The sequence below is a fragment of the Cibotium barometz genome, chromosome 32 (genome assembly GCF_041138505.1).
Source record: "Cibotium barometz isolate CiBa-2024 chromosome 32, ASM4113850v1, whole genome shotgun sequence".
NCBI classification, from domain to species: Eukaryota; Viridiplantae; Streptophyta; class Polypodiopsida; order Cyatheales; family Cibotiaceae; genus Cibotium; species Cibotium barometz.
Genome location: NC_141077.1, coordinates 28,757,836 through 28,768,326, shown reverse-complemented (window position 1 = coordinate 28,768,326; position 10,491 = coordinate 28,757,836).

The following is a 10,491-nucleotide window of genomic DNA, read 5'->3' as shown; positions in this document are numbered from 1 at the left end:
TACCTAGAGCTTTCCGAACTCTGTAACTGGGTTTTATCCCAACTCATGGCTATATTTGTAATTGTCAAAGTTCAAATTTTATCTTGCACACTTTATCACTACAGACAAGTGTACATACAACCTGCCAAAGAGTCAAGTTACATGCACAAGCCTTGGCGTCCCATTCCACCAAGACTACAATCGATTCCGTGAGAATTTGATGTCCCATACCATCAAATTACCGCCAAACCAATTGATGTGACATATAAAAAGGCTCTTTCCCCCCTCGAAAGATCACCACAAACTCTCGAGCAGTGGGATGTCGACGCATGGCAATAAAAAGAAGAGAAAACCATGCTAGTAAGTTTAAGAACAGTTCTCTTCGTCGATCAACTTCTATAAGGGCATTGAGCATTACATCTCAAGACTATACCCCTTCAGATTTATTCCTAAATCTGCTATTATTATCTAGGCGTATGCTAATCCCTCAGATTAGTACTCCTAGATAAACCATTCAATTGAGTACTGCTAACAGCACTGCTAGCCCCTTTATCCCAAGTAATACACACCTTAGGGATTACTTTTACAAGGCAATCTACGTGACTAAATCAAACTAGTCACTACTCTCTAGGCCCAAGTAGTGACACTATTTTGTTACTACCAACAAGGGCCAGCTTGCCTCTATGGGCCAAAGCTCTCTTGTTGCTACAAACAGTAAGCAACTTGTTTGGACACAAGGCATAACCAAATCAAGACTACGCTTGTACATGGTTCTCATTTGCCAAAGTTTATCACAATCTTCTAGCATCTATTAAAAGATTGTGAAGGGTTATGAGCACTACGGCTCAATTAGGCTTACCTTGATTTCTCGTGATAAGCATTTCGTCTAATTTGGGCACAACTGATGCCATGCCGGTCTTAGCCCAAGTAAAACACACCGCGGTTTCAGATTTACACTATAGCCAAACTACGTGACTTTGATGGTCAATACTAAGTGTATGCTCAGCTTAAATTTAGTCTCTCCGAACCAAATGTGTGATCACCACATGTGTTATTCTCGCGGCACTACGGCCATAGATGTGTTCACTAGGTACAACGGCCATAGAACGGCTTTGTCTCGAAGGACTCGGCACTACGGCCGTGGGATTTGTCTCTTTCGTGGAAAACAGGCACTACGGCCACACGGCGCGACGGCCGTGTGTTGGGTTTGTTTCGTGGGGTGTCTACAGAAGAACACATTTGTTTGTCACTACATAACAAACACAAATTTGTCCGAACAAAAACTTTGACTCTAGCAAGACGACGTTCGCAAAAGTGTAAACTGAAATCTGGTGAGGCTACGCTCCCAGAGTCTTCATAAAAAAATAAAAAATTATCGAGAGGCTGTGCCTTGCCGGGATTAACTTTCCTCCCCTTCTGCGAGAGGATTCATTTAAAATTTTCTCATTTTTAATTGCATAAAAATGAATAATAAAATATAAATAAAAGAAAAAATGGTTTTTAACTCTTTTCTTTTTCTTTTTTTTTTCTTTTTTTTTTTGGGGTCTCGTGGCGTTTGGGCTGGTGGCTGGCCGCCGCCGCCCCTGGCTGGCCGGCGTGGGCCGTCGCCGCCGCCGTCGCCGCCGTGCCTGGTTGGCTGGCTGGCCGGCCTGGCCGCCGCCGTCGCCGCCGTCGCCGCCGCCTGCTTGGCTGGCTGGCCGGCCGGTTTCCCTCTCATGTCCGTGCTGTTGCGAAGGGCCAAGCGAAGCTTGGGCGGGTGAGCAGCCTGCACACTCGAGCCGTCCGGGTGTGGCTTTCGGTCCCCCTCACACCAAACGTGGTCTTCGCCCCCACCCACTCAGCTGGGTCTGCTCCCGCAGTCGTGGGGCTCTTCAGACTCTTCAACGCAGCCGTGGGGCTGGTGTCCGCACACACACGCTTCAGACTCTTCAGCGCAGCCGTGGGGCTGGTGCCGCCGTGGGCTCCTCACACGCTTTAGATCTTCAACGCAGCCGTGGGGTGGTGCCGCCGTGGGCTCCTCTTTGCCCCCCCAGGCTGGGGGCTGGTGCCGCCGTGGGCTCCTCTTCACTGGGGGCTGCTCTTCCCCCCTCCAGGCTCTACACATAGTCTAGCCATAGCAGCCCACTACTCGCGTTTCCAAGGCAAGCCCCCCCCCCCCTTGTGAGGTACGGGGCTGCTGTTCGCCTTCCCCCACACTCAACGCAAGTCACAGACAGTGGGGCTGTGCCGCCCTTTCCACACAGAAAACGAATTTTTTTTATTCTTTTGCACACAAGCTTCAACGCAGCAAAAAACGAAAATTGCTTACCTCCAATGCTGCTTGCTGTGTGACGGGGAGAGAGAGAGAGAGAGAGAGAGAGAGAGAGAGAAATCTTCCCCACCATTCTTCCATGGCTGCCTCCCTCCACACCCTCCATTCGAGATAAGGATAAGGAGACGAATGGTCGAAAACCATCGAGTGGGCTCCGGTCCCCCGGTCACGCGCGGGCTCTGACAATCCCATCGAACCACGCTCTGATACCAGTGTTACATTCCCGTAACGCCGCTACGGGCATTACCACAAGAGGGGACGGCCTCTAGCTCACCACCCAGCCATAGAGGAAGAATGAGGATTGCCCCTCATCCCCCAGGCTATATAGTGTGTGGCCTGCCGTCCACACTAGCCTGGCCGCCCATGACTCCGCATGGGCGTCCTCTCCCACTGAACCCCGGATATGGCCATCCGGTCTGCCGTCGGTCACAGGCATTACAGCCTACGTGACAAGTTATGACTTGACCTCGTATCTATTAATACAATGCTTGTTGCATGTCCTTTAGTTGTAGTAAGTCCCACATGGAGTCCTGCTAGCTCAATGTTTAGTTCCCCTTCGTCCAAAAGGGTCACAGAAGCCATGTTGACATGTATCAGTCTTTTGTGCAGTAATTGTTTGGCTTTGGCCTCTCTAGCCTTAGCCTCTTCTTGTGCTGTTGTATCTTTTCTTTTGCAAGCTGTTTCTGTTGTTAACAGATACCTGAGGTGTGATTTCTGATACTCGGAACAGTCCTAGGCCTTGGTATTTGAGTTTCTTTTTCTTGGCGCTTTTGACACCATACATGAGGACAAGGTTCTCTGTTTCAAGTTCTTTTTGCTTAAGGTTTTTGTCGAATCAATGTTTCCTACGTAATTTTTCAACCATGAGTCCATGTGATTCTATCATTCTGGTCTAATCAAGCTTCTCTAAGTCAATTAGCCTTTTAGCTAATGCATTCTCCGTTAGAAGCTCTTGTACGGCAATCCTTAAGCTTGGGACTAGGTATTCCATGGGAATAATTGCTTCCACACCATAACCTAGACAGAAGGGAGTGTAACCCGTCGCTACCTTATATGATGTTCGATAGGCCCATAGGGCTGTTGTCAACTTATGTTCCCAGTTTGTTCGACTTGCTTCCAAGGTTTTTGTCAATATAGTACACAAAATCTTGTTTGTACTCTTTGCTTGACCATTGGCCTGTGGATAATAAGGTGATGATTTTCGATGGATCAATAAGAATCCTGCAAGTAAATGATCAATCACCGCATTGATAAAATGCGAGCCGCGATCACTAACCAATTCTAATGGGTAGCCGAGCCTCGAGATGATTTGCTCATATAAAAATTTTGTAGCTGTTCATGCATCGGCTCTCTTTGAGGCTTTGGCTTTTGCCCATTTTGTGAAAGAGTCCGTGGCCACGATCACGTATTGGGCTTGGGGGATGGATGTGCCGCTGGACTAATAGGTCCCACAAAATCTATCCCCCATTTCTTGAACAGTTGTCTTACAATAACAGGGGTGAGCGGCATCTTGTCCTTTTGTTGTGGAATAGTGAAACGTTGACATTCTTCGCATTTTTTGACAAATTTTATGGCATCTCCAAATAACGTAGGCCACCATATTCCTGCTTGAAGCACCTTTTGAGCTGTGATTTCTCCAGCAAAATGCCCGCCTGCTATCCCTGAATGAGCTTCTTCCAATATGGTGGCAAACTCATCTTCTCTAACGCATCTTCTGAGCACACATTATCTTTTCCTTGCTTATATAGTTCTCTCGCAATCAGTTGATAAGGTGCAGCAAGCTTGATAAGCTACTGCATATTATCTTTGTCCAAAGGTATTTCCTGCAGGAAAACCATAAGCTAAATACTCAGAGATTTCTTCACTCCATTCGGGTACCATGTCCAACTTGAATAAACAAGCATCAGGGAGATCATCATCAACACCAGTTGTTGGTTCCCCATTTGGAATTCTTGACATGTGGTCGGCCAACACATGCTGTGTTCCCTTCCTTACTGTGACTGTAAAGTCGAATTCCAACAACAATAGTAACCATCGTGTGATTCTCCCCGTGGTGAAAGGTTTATTTACTAGCTATATTAAGGCTTGATGGTCCACGAAAAATACGAATTTGTTGGCCAAGAGGTAATGTCGATAGTTCTTGATGGCGTACATCATGGCCAATCCTTCTCTCTCTGTGGTGGTGGTGTAATTCACCTTTGTATCATTCAACTTACGACTAGCGAAGCAGACTGGATGGTCCAATTTGAACTCACTAGGCTCGGCTAGTATGCAACCAATAGCAAAATATGCACGTGAAATATGAGATCCCAAGTGGGGGGTTGTAGAATTGGCATGCATGCTCCAGTCGATCATATGATTCCTGACACTCCTCAGTCCACTCAAAGACAATGAGGAGCTTGTACAAGGGTTTGGCTATTTCAGCATAAAAATTTATGAAGCGGTGATAATACCCCACATGACCCATAAATCTTTGCACACCCTTGTAGTTGGTAGGCGGTGGCAGCTCCAATATCAACTTGACCTTGCTATCGTCCGTGGATATACCATTCTTTGAGATAATGCACGTCCCAATATCACACCATGCTTGACCCAAAACTGGCACTTCAAGGGATTCAAGGATATACGATATAATCGACATCGCTCGAACACTTTTCTCAAGCAGGCCAGATGGTCTACCCATCGAGAGTGTGCACACAGATTGTTAATAAATACCTCCAACCACTTTTGTAAGTAGTCCTTGAAGGCTGTGCACATCAACCATTGAAAGGTTGTTGGGGCGTTTGTGAGGCCGAATGGCATAACCTTGTATGCAAATGTCCCCCACATTGTATTAAAAGTTGTCTTGTGCTGGTCCTCTGGTGCTATGGGCACACCTGATTGTAACCGAAGAATCCATCCAAGAAGTTGTAAGCTTCTCTCCCAGCCACTCTTTCCAAAACGTGTTCTGTATACGGTGGATAATGGTCTTTTCTAGTGGCTCCATTAACCTTTTTAAGATCAACACATACCCTAAGTTTTCCATTCTTTTTTGGCACTATCATGATTGGTGACAATCAATCCGTATGTTTGATTTCATAGATGAAATACGTAGCGATGAGCTTGTCAATTTCCTCCTTTACAATTGCCGCATACTTAGGATTCATTTGGTATGGTTTCTTCCTGGTTAGTCTCGACTCTTCTATGATTGGAATCCTATGCTGTACTACCTCAGGCGGTACCCCCTTCATCTCTTTGTAATTCCAAGCGCAACAATCCTTAAATTCCTTAAGGAGAGTAATGAGCTCATCTTCTTCAGTTGAAGTTAAGTCTTTAGCAATGTATACGAGCCGAGCTTCTTCCCCTAGTCCCGCAATATCCAATTCCTTGACTTCTGCTGTGCCGGGCCATCATATGATGTGGACAGCCCATCCTCTTTCACCCTTGTAGCTGTCAGTGGGACCACTTTTTGTTCACCAACAGTATAGGTTTTGAAGTGGTTGGGTACTGAGAGCAAGTTTGGTTTGTCCTCATTTTCACTTTTGGCTTTAGCCAGGATCTTTCTAGCCTCACGTTCTGCCTCTGCAAGGGCTTTATTGCAAGGGCTTTATTGCATTTTTGGCACCCAGTTTTTGTAAGCTTGGATGTTTATGGCTCTTGAAGGATGATTTTCTCTTTATGCCTTCCCTCCAACGATATCTTACTCAACTCCTCGCCTCAATCCTGTGAGAACTCATCGTGTACCTTAGTGGCCTCAAGGTACCTCAGCCACCACTGGGCATCCGTGGGTTTTCTTCATAATAGGGCATTTTGTCGGGCTATATACCGTTTCTGTTTTCACCACCGTCTGAGGTGTTGATCACTGGTACAGCTTCATGCTATGGTACCTTCTGTACTTGATGTCTCCTCTTTTGATTCCTCATCAATGATCTGCCAATTAACCATGTGGATAGAGGTCGTGGGGACGGTTCCAGATTCCAAATACTGGTTCCCCTGGGTTGCATCACATCAATGGTGGCCAACACATGCATCCAGTTTTCACTAAAGTCGGAGGAGGAAGTGATACATATATTTTCATTTCCTCTTCATCCTTGGGATCTCCCTTCGAGGGCTGGCATATCTGTATAGAGGTGGTCCGTTCCATTGTGACTGAATTGTTACCAAACAACTACCCCTCCATGGGGTGTGCTTTCCATGATCTCAAATCAATCTTTAAGATTTGCGAATCCCTACGTACACACATGATCCAAGGCCCAATCATGCACCAATTTGGATTCCCTCATGAAGGGTCTCCCCAATATTATGTCATATGAATCAAGTTGGCGCAGGAAGTCCATGACCACGAATGTATGATGATAGCGAAACGTAAAGAGTCTGAATTTAACATTCTCTAAAAGCCCAATGGGCCTCAAAGATGTTTCGTCAGCCATTTTAACGATTAGATTTGCTTTTTTTAGATCGGGTTTCCCCCAGTTTTTCCAACAACGTTTTGTGATGATGCTAACCCCCGCCACACCATCCAGGATAGCTAGTGCCTGGTACCAATTATGATGAATCGGAATTGTAGCATTTGTGTCATCGCTTTCGTAGTAGCATCCCAGTTGGTTAACTGGTATCTTAACGACTCGGGTTTTCCTTGTATGCCTCAAGGGTCATTTTTTTTAGTAATATTTCATAATTTTTAACTAATAAATCTTGTACTCAATCAACTCTTCATCTTATGTGGGCATTTACTCATTTTTGGATACTTTTTTTTGTTCATTGGATTTATCTCATCCCAACACTTGGATTAATCTTATTGGTCCATAGGAACCTTAATTAGACCATAATCCAAAAATTTCAGAAAATCTTGACCCTTAGGCTAAGGTTTTTTAAATCATTTTTAATTGATTCCTAATGCACCTTGGAAATTTTATTTTGATTTTCTGTTTCAAGGAAACATATTTTTGATATTTGTAGAATTTATATATCCAAAAATATCTTAATATTGAATTATCACTCTCTAGAAATTTTTATCTCACTAAGCAAAAACAAGGAAAAATAATATTTTCTTGTATTCAGAAGTAGGGAATGATTACAGGGGATTGAAGTAAAGCTTATTCATTATTCAGGCTGAGGGGAGGACTCTTACAAGACAACCCAACTCTTCCTACTTACTTAGGGGGATGTTCCGACGTACAAGACGCTTCACCTCTACCACCACCAATTCTACCACCACAACCACCACATGCTAAGATCAATCAAGGATTGATCTAAGAGCCGTCAAACAGAAGATGTTGACATGGTGCGGGAAGTAGAACTTAACGGGGAGTACTACGAGGAAACGGCTGAGGTTACGCTAGAATATTATATCCTATAGAATAACACGCCAGTACCTATGTTTCAAACCACGGTACAATGGAAGGGCTAGGACATGAACTCAAATCTGAGAAGAGGACCACTACAATGCTTTAGCTGTGGAAGGCCGCATCGAGTCGCCGAGTGCCCAAAGAAGAATATGGTTCATACACATCAACCACAACAAGTGGCGGCTTCGCCCAATGACATGCCAGTACTCACCTGTACTAAATGTGGAATTGATCATTTGATCAAGGATTGTCCATACCGCGCAAGTGGCTCAACTTCTACTGCCAAACAAGCCACCATCCGGACCATTAGTGTACAGCCTGAGAATATCACACCACTCAATGTCCTAACAAGAGCTCAAGTTCAATTAGGAGACAAGGGAAGGAATCGAGCGAATGCAACTATTTCCAGAGCTGGCCGCAAGAGAAGAGTGAAAAAAGTGGGTAAGGGTGACACAAGGGTCACAATTCAAGACGGATCCAAAGAAGATACAATTGACACCGAATCCACCCAATCAAAGGAAGAGGGATATCAAGGGATTGGTCATAGAGGATCAAACCAGGAAGCGCAAAGAGAGCAACCAACAACTCCTAAGGGGGTCGATGAATACCCCAATGCCGACGAAGAAATAAGGAAGCTCGAAGATGCCAAGGCCTTAGTTGAAGAGTGTCAATGGCTTCATGAAGCCAAGCTGAGGGCCAACTCGGGGTAGTGAATTGGACGTGCCAACCCCAATTCCGAAAGAAACAGAAGAGGAGTCCCAAGTAAACACACTGTCCAGAATGTTTGAGGAAAATGGGTTCTATTTTAGAGTAATCATACAATTTTGATACCTTGGTAGTAAGGAAAGGGAGAGCCTTCAAGGAGGCACCTATTTCATACATGTGAATGAGTTTTAAACTCAAAAATATTAAGATATTTTTATCTCTCCTCTCTCCTCGATCAAAACAAATAAAAAAGAGAGCCAAACTGGTCCAAATTCAGCCAAACTGAAGCTAGAAAATTCTAGAACTTAGTTGGACTCAGTTAGTGGCCTCCCTCACCTATAAATAGACCCTCATTCTTTTGTATTCTCATTTGTGAACTAGACCATGCCAGTATCCCCTAAAAATAAGTATATTTTCTATTATCTCCTAAAAATAAGTATATTTTCTATTATCCCCTAAAAATCCTCTACATTTTGGAGAGATTGGAGCTTCTCTCTCTCTTCAACCTTCCTTGGAGCTTTTCTCAACATATTAACCAATTGATTGGTTGGGGGCCTCTCCTAAGAATAGAGAATCAAGCAAAACAAGAGGTAAGGTGTGACTTTATGGTTTTTCTTTAATCTTCTAAACGTTTTTCACTTCTCAACCCCTCTCAAGCATGAGAAGTATTCAAATGAATGGTTTTTCAGTGCAAATGAAGCTCTCCAATGAATTCTAATGATTAATCACAAAAAGTTTACATTTATGCTTAATTTATGATGTTTTTTTATGTATATCTCTCTCTCCCCCAAAGAATTGTCATTCCTATGACCAATTCTCTATTCAAATGATGCTTCTCATGGAGCAATTCTTAATTCTAAAAGCAAACTCTATGCTAGTCAAGCTAGAGGCCAAAGAAATGGCTTTTTAATGCTTTTATGTTACTTAAATTATGATAAACTTAGGAATTAAGTCCATAAATTTGATATTGGTCCAAATGATAGCTATTCTATCATATTGTATCACTAAACCTTATGCTTTTCAAAATTATTGAAAATTATCAGTAATAGCAGCGGAGCTATGGCAAAATTTTTAAAAATTAACACATAAATCATTTTTATGCATAATGTGAAAAGAGGACTTCCTACCATATTCTAGGATTACTCATCCTATGTTAAATAAATAATTCTCATCATATCCATGGAAAATTGATTTTTAATGTTTATGTATAAATAGTTAATTAGAGAAAAAGAAGAATTTTTAGTAATTTTATTTTTATGATAAAAGAGAAATTCCCATGATAATGGAGATCCATGTATTCCAATGGAGAAAGAGAAAATTTGAAATATTAAAATAATGGATATTTTATTTAAAAATTAAAGAATAATTTTAGATAAATTATTTTATGCATGAATAAATTTAAATAATAAAAGAGGAATTCCCATCATATTTGGAATTCAATCATTTAAATGGAAAAAGTGAAATTCTTGTCATATTAGGATTAATGGATATTTTTATTAAATTTTTAAGAGAAATTTTAGTTAAAATTATTTTATGCATGTATAAATTTAAATGATGAAAGAGAAATTTTCATCATATTTGGAATTCAATCATTTAAATGGAAAAAGTGGAATTCTTATCATATTAGGATTAATGGATATTTTTATTTAATTTTTAAGAGAAATTTTAGTTAAAATTATTTTATGCATGTATAAATTTAAATGATGAAAGAGGAATTTTCATCATATTTGGAATTCAATCATTTAAATAAAAAACAAGAAATTCTTGGTATAATTAGAATATTGAATATTTTTATTAAAAAAAAGATAAATTTTAGATAAATTTATCTGATGATAAAAGAGGAATTCCCATGACATTTAGAATTCAAGGAATTAAGTGTAAAAAGAGAAATTCCCATGATATTTGAGATCCAAGAAATTAAATGGAAAAAAGAGAAATTTTTAGTATAATTCAATTTATGAATATTTATCAAAAGTGGAAATATGTGTAGAATTGATTTTTGTAAATCCCATGAATTCTTTTATTCAAAAAAGGAATATTGAATATAATTCATTTGAGAAATGGAGAAAGAATATGGAAATAGTCGTCAAGAAAAAGAACCTTTATCTAAGTCAAACAATTGGCAGAAATTTAGAAAAAGTTTCATTATCGGTATCGAAGTAGGAAAAG